The 17,085-nt window shown below is 43.5% G+C and overlaps 1 protein-coding gene across 7 annotated transcripts in view; it reads right to left on the bottom strand.

Annotated features, from left to right (window-relative positions):
- The window catches only part of fat3a (FAT atypical cadherin 3a), a 963,948-nt gene that overhangs the window by 570,203 nt on the left and 376,660 nt on the right, over positions 1-17,085 (bottom strand). The window lies entirely within an intron of this gene.

Raw genomic sequence — 17,085 nt, 5'->3', positions numbered from 1 at the left:
CATTTATTTGAAACAAATATTGTTGATCAGCAAAAAAAAAACCACCTGCCTCACTAATGCTCTTTAAATTAGGAAATCTGTCATTCTTACCTAGGATGCGATTTAATGGCTTCGCCGTGCCCAACTTGGTGACGCGATGAGGCCATTGAATCTCGCAAGATTGTCGACACTCAAAACGACTCACAAAATTTAATGGGTCGTGAGACATCCCGATCAGATTAACACATTTAAGTGAGCTAATGGACACAAATAAATAATCCTGCACTGTATTCTCCCAGGGCACGGGAACGAACGGCTCTGAATGGTTTCCACCAGTCGTAACTGCACCTAGGTGGGGGAGTGGAGACCTCCAGATGGTTGGGCTCTGGGCAGGATGGTACTGTCACACGCCTCTGACAATGGTCACCTCAGGACTCCCAGCCTGGCACCTTGGCAGTTCCACCCAGGCACTATGGAAGTGCCAGGGGGCCCAGTGGCACTGCCAAGGTGCCTGGATGCGAGGTTGCCCGTGCCAGGGACCGGTTCCAGTGGTGCCTTATCCGTAAGAGGTGGGATGAGGGGTCATAGATCATAGAATTTACAGTGCAGAAGGAGGCCATTCGGCCTATCGAGTCTGCACCGGCTCCTGGAAAGAGCACCCTACCCAAGGTTAACACCTTCACCCTATCCCCATAACCCAGTAACCCCACCCAACACTAAGGGCAATTTTGGACACTAAGGGCAATTTATCATGGCCAATCCACCTAACCTGCACATCTTTGGACTGTGGAAGGAAACCGGAGCACCCGGAGGAAACCCACGCACACACGGGGAGGATGTGCAGACTCCGCACAGACAGTGACCCAAGCCGGAATCGAACCTGGGACCTTGGAGCTGTGAAGCGATTGTGCTATCCACAATGCTACTGTGCTGCCCTCCTGTTTGAGGATCCTCTAAGATCCTCTAAGAGGTAAATTAGGTTCAGTGGGGATCCAGAGGCTGTGATGGGGTGGCTGAGAGGGGTTGAAAGATCGGGCAGCGTTTAAAAATGGCACCCCATTCTGCGAATGCTCTTCCTCCATTGGTGAGCTGAGCTCGTCAGTTCAGGAAATTATCTAAGTGTGGCCTCTGCAGGGCATTCCTCCCCGAGGCCAAAATAAATGCGAGAACCATTAAATAGCGGTGTTGTTCTTGGCACTGCAGGTGCCGAGAAACACCCCGCTAAACATGCCCAAAATGGGACTCTGTTTATGTTCCGTTAAATCACACCCTTAGTCTGGCCTATTTGTGACCCCAAGCCCACAGCTATATGGTTGACTGTTAATTGCCATCTGAAATGGCATAGCAAGCCACAGAGTTTGAGAACAAAGAGGGATGGGCAGCAAGTGCTTTAGGAAGGCTGTGAGGGCTCTTGACAGGGTGCATCGGAGATTTACCAAGACAGTTTCAGGGAGGAGGAATTTTAAGTTGGAGAAACTGGGTTTGTTCACCTCAACAAAGGAGATGGAGGGGGAATTTGAAAGAGGCATAAGATTATGACAGGTTTAGATAAGGTAGATGAAGAAAAGTTGTTCTCATTAGCTGATGGTACAAAAACTAGGGGACACATTTACAGCATGCGGGGGTGGGGAGGGAAAATATGAAGAACAACACTTTTTGTACACAGCGAGTGGTAATGACCTGCGATGCACTGCCTCTGGGATGATGTAAGTCAAGGCAATGGATGGGAATGTCATTCACCGGAGAACTGACGAGGAATCCTTGGCAGTTCCATGGGGAGGCCCAATGGAATAGAGTGTCTTTCAGTCACAAACATCAGCCACCAATGAACCTTCCCTGTGACTGAAGTCCCAGGAAGGAGCGTCATGTCCACCTTGAGCTGCAAGGTTGTCATTCCCACCAACACAAGCAGTGGCATTAAACCCACCCCCCACATGCTTCTCTGCCAAGGCTCAGAATGGCATAAGGACCACAGACCTCAGGTAAATGAAGGGCCAAGGTTCGTTCGGGGATGGGGGGGGGGGGGGGGGGGGGGGGGGGGGGGGGGGGGCGCGGCGGGAAGACTTGTTTTGCTGGGCACTCTTCCGAGGGCTTGGGAGTCATTTGTGACACTAAATTGTGATGGGCTCGAGGGTAATGGCTGTCAACTGTCTCATAAGTCTCAACTGATGGCACACCACCAATGGCCCGGACTGCCCTTCCATCTTCCGGCTTAATTTTAAAAAATGTTAGAGTACCCAATTCTGTTTTTTTTCCAATTTAGGGCAATTTAGCATAGCCAATCCACCTACCCTGCACATCTTTTTGGGTTGTGTGTTGGGGGGGGATCACCCAAGCAGACACAGGGAGAACATGCAAACTCCACATGGTCAGTGGCCCGGGGCCAGGATTGATCCCGGGTCCTCGGCGGCACGAGGCAGCAGTGCTAACCACTGCGCCACCATACGGATGCCTTCCTCTGACTTAATAAGGGGAGGATTTCCTGTCATCAGAAACTGACATGGGGCCTCTCTGTCGGCCCAGCTGCCATGGCAGGATGCATTAAATTCAGCCTGATGAATGAGTTCAAAATGTGCAGGAGAGAGAAGATGGAGCTGGTCAGATTGCTCTAAAGTAAGCTGGCCAAGGACCCATTGGGCTGAATGGCCCCTTCAGTGCCTTATTGATTCTGCAGGCCGGGTCGTTTAGGCTCACCTTTAAAAATGACATGGAGTCCAGATATAATAATAATAATCTTTCTTGTCACAAGTAGGCGTACATTAACACTGCAATTAAGTTATTGTGGAAAAACCCCCAGTCGCCACATTCCGGCGCCTGTTCGGGTACACAGGCAGAATTCAGAATGTCCAAATTACCTTGTGGGAGGAAACCAGAGCACCCGGAGGAAACCCACGCAGACATGAGGAGAATGTGCAGACTCCACACAGACAGTGACCCAAGCCGGGAAACATATAGAAGTCTTGTTCCCATTTCCATCAATTCTCACGTTTGTCAGCAGTGGGATGGGGGTGGAGCATGATTCACACAGGCAGGAAACCAGAATTCAGTGGAAAAAAACCCTCGAAAAAGTTATATCTTGTTGAATGATGTGTAACTGATTTTTAAAGGCATTCTAATTAGTAATCAATGTTAAACAATCACATTGAGTCATGAAAGGGTAATCTTTTATTTGTTGAATGTCAAATTATTCCATTACGATAAGAAATCTGGTGCATTTGAGATTTGCTTTGAGTTTCTGATATGAGATTCTATCTTAATCATATTAATATATGTCCCAATCATTCATTTCACCAACTGTAAAACTTATACAAGGGAGACGGTTGAACAATTCTTACTTCCTGATGTACTGACTGATAGAATACATCAATGTGGTTGGATGTCAGCTGCTTGATGACATCACTGTTGCTGAACGCTAAGGGATCCCCTTTACATGGTACCAAATTCGCACTCCACCTTTGTGAAGAGCTTCCTTTAAGGGTCAGCAGAAATCTATGTTGCACATTGCCCATTGCGTCAGCATGCTCCTGCCCTACCAAAATAACTCAGTGGAAATCTATGTTGCTTCACTGTTGATTGAAAGATCCAGGCCAGTGTGTAATTATTAAAGATTTTCAATAGAATGCCACATTGTGAGTATTGGCCAAAATAAAAACAAGCTTTACAGGTATAATTTATTGGCCTCCAATTTATGTTCCTGTAAAGGGACCTTCTAAGGACTTCATTTTTCAAAACAGAGACCTGAATTCAAACTGGGGGCTAAATCTTTGAAAAAATGCACTCATTGTTTTGTGACTTGCAGATATATTTTCCTGAATTTTAAATGTGACTTCCAAACATTTAGGTGACTTATTAATGCTTGATTTAAAAAAAAATAAGTGACACATATAATTGTAAATAGCCTAGGACAATAAACAATACAAATTATTCTCAATATACAGGAACAAAAAAATAACAGAATTTATGTATATGTGGTGAATTAAATAAAAGAGTTTCAATTGTTAAAAAGTTAAGTGACAGAAGGCAGCACAGTGGCTAGTACTACTGCCTCACAGCACCAGGGACACGGGTTCAATTCCAACCTCGGATGACTGTCTGGGTGGAGTCTGCACATTCGCCCTGTGTGTGCGTGGGTTTCATCCGGGTGCTCTGGTTTCCTCCCACAATTCAAAGGTGTGCAGGTTAGATGGATTAGCCACGCTAAATTGCCGCTAAATGTTCAAAAGGTTTGGTGGGGTTACGGGGAAAGGGCGGGGAATTGGGCTTTGGCCGGCTCGGCGCAGACTCAATGGGGCGAATGGCTTCCTTCTGCACTGTAGGGATTCTATGATTCATTGTTAGGCATCAAATCGGGAAATTATCTATACCGGTTGTAAAAGTTTCATAAAGTAACTATTTTAAACACATTTGAAACACCACACAGGCATCAATCTCATTCCTTAATTGATTAACTAACTATGTTCATTGCTAATTTGCATTTTAGCAGTGTTCCTTGATGGTGTTATATACACATTCCAATGATAGTTGCTGATACTCCTTATTTTGCCTTAGAAACTGGAAAACAGATAGCGTTGATCCACTTTTAATAATTACATTGCAGTTGTTAAAGTTAATCTTCCCTCAAAATAGAAAGGTTTAACAGAATGATGTGGATTGAAGAGTTTGTAAGCATGTTAAACTTTCTTACCTAATTCAGTAAATGTATATGCTGAAAAATAGTTAACAATTTTGACTTTCAACTACCCAATATCATTTACAGCTTGCATGGGATTCTGAAAAGTTAGTTTTCTTCAATAACTCACCTTGGAAACAATCATGACTAGACTGCAGAGAGGGAAGAAGGTTTATGAGGTGGTTATGAATAAAGGAAATTCTTTCAGCCCATTTCATCTCACCATTGCCTGGATCATGATGTCAGTGGCAAAAAACTTGCCACTGACATTTAAGAAAACTGCCCACAAAGATCAAGTGATTCCCGTGCCTTGGATCTTCCCTTTTCCAAAGTTAGTTTGAGTCCAGCAACAGTGATGGCATCAAGCAGGGTAAGCAGCCAACCGCATTAATCTTCTCAGACAGCAGAGCAAGGAGTGAAATGCACTGATTATGCTTCATTTTTAATTAGATTTTACAGAGGGTGAAATAAGTGATTGGGAGATACACATGGGATTAATGTAGAATCTGAAATATCAGAAACAAAATTTAAAAAATATATTAGAAATCTATTACTTTCTTTTTCACTGTGGGATTTCACACTCACAGGTCAGTGAGCCTGTTCAGCAAAAATAATGACCTCAGAACACCTTTAAAGCCCAGTTACGTGTAATTCAACAAGGTGTAACTTTTCCAAGTGTCTTTACAATGTGACTAATAGCAAAAAGTGCACACTATCATCAGTTGAGTGCTTTTTAGTTGATTACAGACAATGCACCCTATCAACTTTAAAATTACAGACAACAATTTTGGATCTCTACGTTTAACTGCACATATCTGGACTCTGGCGATTGCAGTGAGTTTCAGAGGAGTAATGACGAGGAATGCTGCTAGTTTTGATGTCATTGCTATCACAAAGTGAAGGTCCCTCCATTACCATCCCCGTAACATAACATATAATAGTTTTTTTTAATGATTTCGGGTTTTTTAGTCATCCTGAACATGAAAGCAATTTAAAATATTATTAAAATAACAAGGAGTTAATTTACACTAAATGAACAACCATGCAAATTACATCAAACTAATATTAGTCCTATCAAAATATATATACAATGTATAGATAAAAACATTCTGTGGATACCCTTTACAAAGAAGAAAAATAAGGTGCAGTTTTGAATTACAATAGGACTTTGACCTCCAGTCCGTACACACAAAATATATATTACCAACAAATGAGGACCTACCTGCCTTTTTGAGGGGGGGGGGGGGGGGGGGGGGGGAACAAAACCAAATACCAATACATCCCAAATCTAAACATGCTCTTCCTACATATCAAACACTTTTACAAATCAGTTTTCCAAGTCATGTTTGTATAAATCTGGAAGCGATTACCATCTCCCGTACTGCTACAACCACACAATCAATTCATTTACTAGTTTCCCTGCTAAAGTCACCAATTGGCATTGTTCCCACTGCAGCTCTTGGTTCTGGGAGAGTGCCAGACAAGGTCCCTACTGCAGTTGTGGAGAGTTGATGCGGTGCTGTAGTTATGCAAGTGTCAGCACAATAGCAGCTCTGATGGAACAGGTTAATGAAATAACATACGCACAGACGTTAGAACCGTTGCTGAGCACATTTCAACTCTCACACTACTGGCTACACCAGTAAATAGAGCCTCGTCATCATTATTAAACAGAACCCAAAAGAACAGACAAAATGTACCTTCACCAAAAGATCATCAAATAACGCAGCATAGAAGGAGACCATTCGGCCCATTGAGGGGAGGGAGGTTTATGCAGACGGGAAAGCCAGTGGGGGCAGAGAATCCAATGGGAATCCCTAAACACTTTTACGCCAGCAGAACGTCCCGTTGACAGTCTCGTCCCCTGCCAATGACATAATGGGATTCCCGCGATGAAAGGTCAGGAACCTCATTACCAGGAGTCTCTAATGAGAACCTCATTAGAAGGAGTCTGCATCTTTTCCCTGTGTCTCCATGCGTTTCCTCCAGGTGCTCCGGTTTCCTCCAAGTCCGGAAAGACTGGCTTGTTAGGTGATTTGGATATTCTGAATTCTCCCACTGTGTACCCGAACAGGCGCTGTAGTGTGGCGACTAGGGGATTTTCACAGTAACTTAATTGAAGTGTTAATGTAAGCCTTTGGGGCCGGTTTAGCACAGTGGGCTAAACAGCTGGCTTGTAATGCAGAACAATTCCAGCAGTGTGGGTTCAATTCCCGTACTGGCCTCCCCGAACAGGCGTCGGAATGTGGCGACTATGCTTTTCACAGTAACTTCATTGAAGCCTACTTGTGACAATAAGCGATTATTTATTTATTTATTATCAGCTCCAGGGCCTCTGGTGAACAACCCATTAAGAAGCTGAAATTGGGATCAAAGTAATATAAAGCAGTTTTCTTGAGGTATGGATTTATTCATTGTGCCAATACAAATCAGGATGCAAAGCCAGTGTGTGTTATATGCAGGAAAATACTGCCAAATGAAAGATTAAAACTCACAAAGCTTTTGAGCACTTGAAGACTAAACATGGTGGTTCGAGGACAAACCTCTGATTTTGTTCAACAGATGCAGTGTGAACTTATATCATCACCTAAAGTCCTTTGCAGAAGGTAACACTGAATGATAATGCAACAAAGCAAGTGAGATCGCGAGCACCAAGCAGGCTCAGCTGTCACATTAAAGGCAAGCAGAAATGGTGGTTGTCATAATATCCACTCATGTATATCATGAGATGCAGACAGGCAGTGATTGACACACAGGATAACCAATGAACACACATGACACAGAACAACCAATCACCAGACAGGACACCACCACCATAAATCCCACAGGGCATTAAGGCTCTCTCTCTCTCACAGGACATGGCCAGGGAGATAGTCGCAGTGCACAGGACAATGAACATCATCACCATGTGATAGAGAGCTAGTCTGGTCAAGCCAGTAGGAGGTTGTCAGTTAGGTTAATAGAGTGTCAACCCACAGCAGATTATATACAGCAATCAAAGGTTCAATAAAACAGTGTTGGACCATCTCCTGTGTCGGTAACCTGTTTCTCGTTTTACTGCATCCAGTTGCAGTCGATGTTAGACCAATACAGATAACACATTAGTGGTTTGAGAGGTTCGGGTGGAGTGGGGCGTGGGTCGCCAAGGTCGGCCGGCGTGGGGCCGCCAAGGTCGGCCGGCGTGGGGCCGCCAAGGTCGGCCGGCGTGGGGTCGCCAAGGTCGGCCGGCGTGGGGTCGCCAAGGTCGGCCGGCGTGGGGTCGCCAAGGTCGGCCGGCGTGGGGTCGCCAAGGTCGGCCGGCGTGGGGTCGCCAAGGTCGGCCGGCGTGGGGTCGCCAAGGTCGGCCGGCGTGGGGTCGCCAAGGTCGGCCGGCGTGGGGTCGCCAAGGTCGGCCGGCGTGAGGTTGCCAAGGTCGGCCGGCGTGGGGTCGCCAAGATCGGCTGGTTGGTAACAATGGATCATGGGCAAAAAATTTGAAAAACACTGGGCTAGACGCCCTCTCTGCTTACTTGACCTCAGCTGCAGTCAGAGGCCACACTGTGGAGAGGTTCTCTTTCCACAATTATGATCTGGCTGCTGAGGTCATTTTTTACTTTAACATGTAAAGTTGGTGGGCTCATCCATCTCAGTGTATTCTCTCTCTCTCTCAATTTCCTGAAAAGCAGCCCCACGTCCTTCAGTGGTGGAGGGCTTCTTATTGGCCCTCCAGCATTTGAGAAGCCACCCAGCATCCTTAATTGGACAGCAAGGTGTCTGTTCCACACACAGACCTCTGAGCTTCATTTTGCCACAAGAGCAGGGTCTTGAAGTTCACATGGAAAAGTCAGTTCTTGGTTTTTCCTCTCTGCACAGATGCTATCTGACTTACCAAGAATTTCCAGAATTTGATGTTTATCTGGCCAGTGCATTAAACAGTGATTTGACACCAGTGCAATTTTTGGAGATCGATGGCGACAAAAACCTGCTGCTTTGCTTCCAAATATGTATCTGCAATGCATCCACACCTCCGAGTCCTTAGCAGCAAAATTAGTGCGCAACCTTTTCGACAAATGAGAGTGGCACCTGCATTGCACTTGTCCCCTGCCCTAGCTGCAGAACTTGGAGCATGCCTTGTTATGCCATAATTCAGTGTTCCTCTTGCCAGCACTCACTCTGCAAGTTGTGAAGGCTAGCTTCATAAATCTGGGCCCCCTGCTGAAACATGCAGCTACTCCATGTTTAGTGCTCGCAGCATGCAGCCATCATGCAAATCAGCTTTGCCTGCTGTCTGAATGGGAAGCAACGGGTTTAGGTTAATTGTGCATTGTGATATCAGCATCAGTTTTCAGGCTTTGTTCAATTTTGCAGCCTTTATTTTCTGCATGTGGTCAAATTCATTGGAAATGATTGTTCGAAATTATTCATAATTTTTCACATTCCTGACTTCTATCATAAGATCGAAAGTAAATTATGGGAAGCTGCTACCTCCTCGGATTTCAAGTCTTACAAAAAGAGTTGATTTTTCTGACCACCTTCAGAAGCAGGTGCGTTTGTGACTGTAAATACCAATGCTACTGCCAGAAACAGCTTGCCACTGGAAAAGGTACGGACAGAAGGAAGATTGCAATCTACAACTTTTCGGGCAATGGCAGGCGTGTAAACACAATTTTTTGATTGCTCCTCAAGTGGAGTCCGATAATAGAGGCAAAATAGACTGCTTACAGCACCGAGAGCCAAGAGAATTATCCTAGAAATATGAACTGAATAGATTCCATGGCACTAAGAGCCAATAGAATTATTCTAGTGCAGGTAAATTCCAGCAAATAAGATTCTCCACTTTAAATCTGAGAAACATTCAGAGATTTTGGTGTACTGCAAATACGCACTCTTCCATTTCCTTGCAGTAATGCACAAAGGAATGGCCACACATCTAGACAAGGTAGTTAAAAAAAAACTGAGAGGAAACAAGCTCAAACCACCCCACAGACTGACCTGAATACTTTCCTTCTTTCTCTAACCAGGTGCTGATGTTGCTCCCACACAGCATTAAGCAATGTCAAGTATCAATTTGTTTGCAAGTGCTTCGAACTGCATGCACAATTCAATTTGTCAGTGTGAAACAGAAACTTGCTGCTTAGGAATTCAGAATCCATTCTCAGGAGATAAACAGCCCCAGAAACCAACGAGCAATTTGCTACCATGGGATTATTGAGAGGATGAACATTCAAGATGAGAATCTTAAAAGGGACTAAGTTTAGATTCTTGCTGGCCCCAAAAGACTACAAAAGCTTCTGATAAAAATTTGTTATCCATCTATCCACTTCACACAAGTGTCTCATGTTTCCTAACTCTCTAGTCCTTCAGATACAACCTCAATTTCCACACTTACATGCCATATAAATGATCGCCTATAAATATCACATTATCTTCATAATGTTCCTTTTATTCTAGATAGTTTAGAATCATTTATTAATTGTAGTTTGATGTCTATAACTTCTTAAAATTCACAATATAAACAGATATTTTAGTCATAACTTGAAATATTATCCAGTGATTTTTTCAAACAGAAAAATTGTTGGCAATTTTTAACAAATCATAACATCTCCTTTAAACAAGCTTATCAGAGCATCAACACCAAAGGGAAACACCAATTTTCCACATGCACAATGGGCGGGATCTATCAACTAAACCACTGGAATCGGAGTGGGAAACAGCCGGTAAATGCCAGGGGAGGCCTTCCGCGGCACCTCAATGGCTGCAACGCCTCGCGAGATCTAACTAGATTTCACGAGACGTCGCATCTGGGTAGGATCCATTCATGCACGGTTAAGTGTCCACTTAACCATGCTGATGCTGGATCTAACCAGCTTCCGACATGTATAGATCTCCCCAAGTAGATCCCTGCCGGGCTCAAATTATAACTGGTATACACAGATGTGGGCCAGGCAGAGGGGCACCTGGGGGAGTTCTCCCAGACCATTGGAGACCCGGGGGCGATCAGATAAAATGCAGGGTGGCACATTGGCTCTACCCCGGAACCTGTGCACTGCCACCCTGGCAGTGCCAAGGTGCCCAAGTGGCGCAGCCCTGGTGCGCAGGAGGCACTGCCAGGTCCTGAGAGGGACTATGCCCATGAAAGGAGGGATGAGAGGTTCATGAAGGGTGGTGGGGGGTGAAGGGTGGTTTTGAACGGGACTCCGGAACGTTTAGGAATGGGGGGGGGGGGGGGGGGGAGGAGATAAAGGGTGGGGGTCCCAAAAAGGGGAGCATGGCAATGCCCGAAAAGGAGTGGCCCCATAGCATGTCCTCACTTGGGGGGGTGTGGGGTAATGCCCTTTAATGTGTGTGTGTGGGGTGGGGGGGGGGGGTGGGGAGGTGACATTGCACATGGGTGAGGGTTATGGGGGACCCTCAAACTCACTTACAGATCAGGAAACTCTTTCAAAATGGTGCCTGATCTCGGAGAAGCCGGTCTGGCGAGTGAGTTCGGCATCCCAATGACTAAAAAAATTTGAAGTTTGGGCTAGCCCGGAAAGAATTTCCCCTGGGCCCAAAAAGAGGATTAAGAGTGGCTAGGTAGTGATGGAGAACTCGCCGACAGACCAAGGGAGAAACTCCCCACCAAACCTACAGTGTAAGAAACTTTTCTGTTACATTGCATCCTATATTTCCAATCTGTAGTGATCTCCATATGTGCATGTACACAAGGGGTTAATGTGTAATCAGTAGCACCATATGATCACTAGAGGGTTAGACCAACAGCAGTATAAAAGGCAACCACATTGAGTCTCTGGCTCTCTTCGGTTGCACTGTGACCAGGGTAATAACAGAGCAGTTCGGATGGTTAGTGGAGTTACGTATAGTTACTGTCGTTAGACCTTGTTAACCTTATCACTAGTATCAAAGTTAAAGTAAAGAACTCATGCAATTATTGTTATCGTTACTCAATAAACCTTTTGTTACTACTGGAAGAGTTCGAATCTTCTTCATCAAGATTCAGAAGACCTCTTCTTCAGCCAAGGATTAAGTAGCACGTTACCGACTACACAGGTAACAAAACATGGTACCAGGCATGTTGGCTTTAACAGAACTAGTTAGATTAGATTAGACAAAGAGAGAAGAAAATTCAGACAGGATATTCGAATGTGGAAGACTTTGCAGCAAATGGATCCTCGATGACTAACTATGGGACTCATTGGACCTCTAGGGCAGCTGGAAACAACTGGTAATTTGAGTTTGGAAAAGATTTGAACAGATATTCCAAATATTTAGCGCAGCTAATGATTTAAGCACGGTCTCTGATGCAATGAAAATAGCACTATGACTTTCAATAGGAGAGCATGAAGCTAGAGAAATCTATAATTGCTTTAATCACTTAAAAGGTGAAGACAACACCAAAGTAGAAGTAATACTCAAAAAATTTGACGAACACTAAGAGTCAGTCTGGAGAGATGCTGGAAAGATTTAATTCTTGTCATAAATGCCAGAGAAACGGAGGGCCCATCACTGATTTTATCACAAATCTCAAGTTAAGCCCATAATCATCGGCTGTGATTATGCTGATTTCAGAGACACTATGATAATGGATCAATTAATTTCTGAACATTCTGACAAAAATTTGAAGGAAGAACTTTCACACAAGTATCTAACTCTAGAAACTGCTATCCAAAATGCCTTGCTTATGAGCAAAAACAAAATTAATACTGTGAGTCTTTACAAACACAGAAACGAAATCGGTAAAAATGGCACGAACACTCACCACGAGGCAGAGGCAGGATCTCACTCGATAAAACAGCGCTTTTTGATTGGCAGTCACCTTGAGTGAGTGTGTTCTGGCCAGTGTGCACATGTGTACTTCTCAAAAAGAATGAAAACAGCAAAATACACTCGAAAAGCCACGCATGCGCAGTTGCAAAAATAACGGATTCACAATCGATTCCTACACCATGACGTTCACGAGCATCATGACGTCAGAGGACCTGGACCACGCCCACTTAAAAGGGAAATGCACAAAAATGAACAAAGACATTTAAAGCTGCAAAACCAAATTTCCTTGCATCAAAAGACAGAACAATGCCCGCACTTACACCAGCAATTAAAAATAACCTGCGCAGCACCCTGGCACAAGCAGTTTGCACCACCCAAAGAGGAGAGCACAGTGATTTGTTCATTGAAGAATACTACTCAGAAGATGATTTCTTCATTGGACATAGAGAAAACAATGACAAATCCGAAACAAAAAGAGATGATTTGTTAATTGAAGACTACTGCTCAGACATGGATGAGTTATTTGGAATTGATGATCATTGCATCAGCAACACGGTTGAAACACTCAACACGACTCTTCTCATGGTAGATGAATCCAATACCATGATGTCATGGCAGATCATCGATACATTGGATGACAGCAATACCCAAGAAGAAGACGATGCCACACAGAAAGCAGAGATCAACTCGACAGCAAGAAAACTGCGCGATGCCACAGAGAGAGCGATGACAGACTCCACAGAGACGGCGATGAAAGACTCCACAGAGACAGCAATGAAAGACTCCACAGAGACAGCAATGAAAGACTCCATAGAGACAGCAATGAAAGACTCCACAGGGAGAGCGACACAAGCCTCCACAAAGAGAGCAATGCAAGCCTCCACAGACAGCTCGGTGACAGACTCAAAAATGGAAGCAAGCAAACACTCCATAGTGAACGCCATGCATGAACAAGACTATGAAGGTCTATCCGCCTTATCTGCGCAACCAGCAGCAGGCTATGAAAGTCTACCAAGCTCACATGAACAACAAAAAGACTATGACCATCTACCCAGTTTATTTGACCCACCAGAACCCAGCTCATTTAACCAACAAGACGACAGTCTACCCAGTTTATTTAAGCCACCAGAAGACGACTATGAAAGTCTACCCAGCTCATTGAACCAACAAGAAAACACAATGTCTACCCACTATTTATGTGAGACAAGTGATGAAGAAATCACAATTCCCATACAGGATGTGCAGGATCACAGCTACACTGACAGATCTCAGCTTGTCTGCACAGAAGCACTCAACAATCAGAGGAGGGCTACTCATGAGTCCAGAGAGACCACGTCAATTGAAATCTTGAAGATTTTGACTCCAGAAGAGGAGCACCAAGAGTCCAGAGAGACCACGTCAATTGAAATCTTGAAAATTTTGACTTCAGAAGAGGAGCACCAAGAGTCCAGAGAGACCACGTCAATAGAAATCTTGAAGATTTTGACTCCAGAAGAGGAGCACCACGACCCACAACAAAATGAAATAGTGAAGATTTTGACTCCAAAACAGGAGCACCAAGAAACCAAAGGTGATTCAAATGAACCGGAAATAACAGAAGAGGAGCACAAAGAAATCAATGATGATTCAAGTGAACCAGAAATGACACTTGAAGAGGAGTACCAAGGAAGCAAAGAAGAGGAATCAATTCCATCACAAATGACTGATGTCACCAACATCAATGCAACATCAGATCATTCTCACAATTCTCAAGAAGAAACGCTCAATGTAACAGAAACCACAACGGACACCGACACCAATAACTGTGGCAATGACTCAAATCATCCACACGGAACACTTGTTGAGCACAACACGAACAACACACACCGCAAGATGCACAGCAGAAACAAGAACAACAAAAACAACATGCAGCGCAACAAGAACAACAAAGACAACAAGAAGCATAACAGAAACAACAAGCACAAGAAGAACAACACGAACAGCGATGAAAACAACAGAAACAACAGCACAAGAAAAACAACGTGAACAACAGCAGAAACAACAAAAACAAACAACAAGCACGACAAAAACAACAAGAATGACAACAACAAGAACGACAACGAAAACAAACACAGAAACTTCAGACACAACAACAATGAAACAACAACCTGTACAACATGGTATAACTCTGCACATGAAGGGCAACGCCACAGCACACTGAAAAACAATGACAAGACTACAAACATGCCAAGGCATTACCAAGAATCTTACGAATTCACATCTGCTCCAGAACAAGCAAGCATGCCAGCTTTCAAGGCAGATGACACACTAGATCAATACCGCAAGCACATGAAAAAGTCTAGGTCAGACGACAAAGATGACATACAGAATCAATACCGCAAGCACAGAAAAAAGTCCAGGTCACACAATGGTGTAACACAGAATCTCTACCACAAGTATAGAGAAAAAAAAAGTCTAAATCAGACAACAAAGTGATTCGACCAATCAAACTCCTCATGATGACTTGATGGTCACTTAAACACAAGAACACTGACGATGTTCACAATAAATAATGACATCAACATCACCACTTCAACAACAGAAGACCAAAGCAACTCAACCGAACAAATTCATAAAGTTTGGACTCAACTATTTTTATTAAGATTGGACTCATAAATATTAATTGGCTTTGTATAATCATCAAGATCATCACAACTTGTACATAACATCATTTGTCTACTTACTTCACGCAAGCGAAGAAACCTTAGAGACTAAATGCATTCACATATGACGGACTAACTCATTGATTTTATGTAATGCATTTGCAAACTGCATCCATTATGTTTGTTCAATTTTCTTTACAAAATACAGAAAATATGTAACATGAAAAAAGGGGGATGTAGTGATCTCTATATGTGCATGTACACAAGGGTACAAATTACACATGTGTAATCAGTAGCGCCACATGGTCACTAGAGGGCCGGACCAACAGGGGTATAAAAGGCCCTGGCCCTGGCATTGGGTCTCTGACTCTCTCGGGGGTGCACTGTGATCAGGGCAATAGCAGAGTAGTTCAGATGGCTAGTGGAGTTACATATAGTTACTGTAGTTAGATCTTGTAAACCTTATCACTAGTATCAAAGTTAAAGTAAAGAATCATGCAATTATTGTTATAGTTACTCAATAAACCGTGTTACTACTGGATGAGTTTGAATCTTCTTCATCGAGATTCAGAAGACTTCTTCATTAGCCGAGGATTAAGTAGCACATGCTACCTACCACACTGATAACAAAACAGAATCTATGAGTTTTATCCACAAACTTGGACTTAACAGCTTAATATCAGACAAGGAGTGGCTTAGTAAAGATTGACAGGATAGTACAAAAAGGAAAAATGCTACACAAAAATCTCTGATGTATGATGGACTGCTGACACTGAATAAAAGCTACATCCCCTCATTGTAAGAAAATAAATAAAACTGGTAACTCACTATAATGCCAAGATAACATTAATATTCTGAGCCATCAACGTGCTCCCCCCTATAACCACAACAATGATTAATATTCTGCTCAATGTCAGAAAAAGAATGGTTAGATTATATTTTTTCAAATTGCAGAATCTACAATATAGATCTTATCAAGAGCTCCAGTGGCAATATGCAGGGTGCGGGGGGGGGGGGGGGGGGGGGGGGGGGCTTCCATTATTGAAAAGAAGAGGGCAAGGATTTATGGCAAACTGAAAGAAGCTGAGAGGCTGGATAATCATGCCTTCACTTTTACATTAAAAAATCTATTGTTAATTTTGTGTTGCCAATCAGGCAGACATTTAGAAATGGTTTTCACAGACTCCACCAAACATACTCATAGATATAAATGCTGACAGAGATTCTTAAGAGCAAAGGTGCCTGGTCTACTCAGCAGCATTATAAACCATGGAAGCAAATGTGCAATACATTATTGGATCACTAATAATCTTTCAGTTCTAATTTCGTTTGAAACATCATTCCCTTTAATAATTATAGTCAGTGAGAAAATCCAAGCCGACAGATTTGTCCTGGGTCAAAGCTTCTTTTATTCAGTTACTCATCTTGTGTAATTGTGAAAAAAACGTTCTTATTCATTTCCATTCACAGTGAATGTCAATTGTTCAGAGACATAGCTGTTATACAGGTAAACTAAATTGCACAAATAAAAACAAAAAATACTGGAAATCCCGGTAGGTAGGGGAGTATCTGTGGTCATTGTCCCTTCATCCCACCACTGCACAAATTGCACGCCACTTCTTCATATGTGACACATATTTGTTAAATGCACTGATGTATGTCTCGGTGTGTGCAAAAGATTGTGTGAACTTGATACACCTTTCAGAGCAATGCAAAGTGGCCCTGTACAGACATCCGACAGTGGCCTCAATCTTACCATATTTTTTTTCAAACTGTCAGTTCCAGTGAGAAAACTAGTGAGAATCCCGCTGATGCCAAAGCCAGGAAAACACACCAAACATGCAGCATCTTTAACAATTCTTTTCCCCCCATATGGTCCTGGCTTTGAAAGCAGACCGAGGCAGGCCAGCAGCATGGTTCAATTCCCATACCAGCCTCCCCGAAAAGGCGCCGAAATGTGGCGACTAGGGGCTTTTCACAGTAACTTCATTTGAAGCCTACTTGCGACAATAAGGGATTTTCATTTCATGCCACGGTTCATGGTGACTT

Source organism: Scyliorhinus canicula, chromosome 14, assembly GCF_902713615.1.
Source record: "Scyliorhinus canicula chromosome 14, sScyCan1.1, whole genome shotgun sequence".
Classification (NCBI taxonomy): domain Eukaryota; kingdom Metazoa; phylum Chordata; class Chondrichthyes; order Carcharhiniformes; family Scyliorhinidae; genus Scyliorhinus; species Scyliorhinus canicula.
This window is presented reverse-complemented; position numbering and strand designations above follow the sequence as displayed.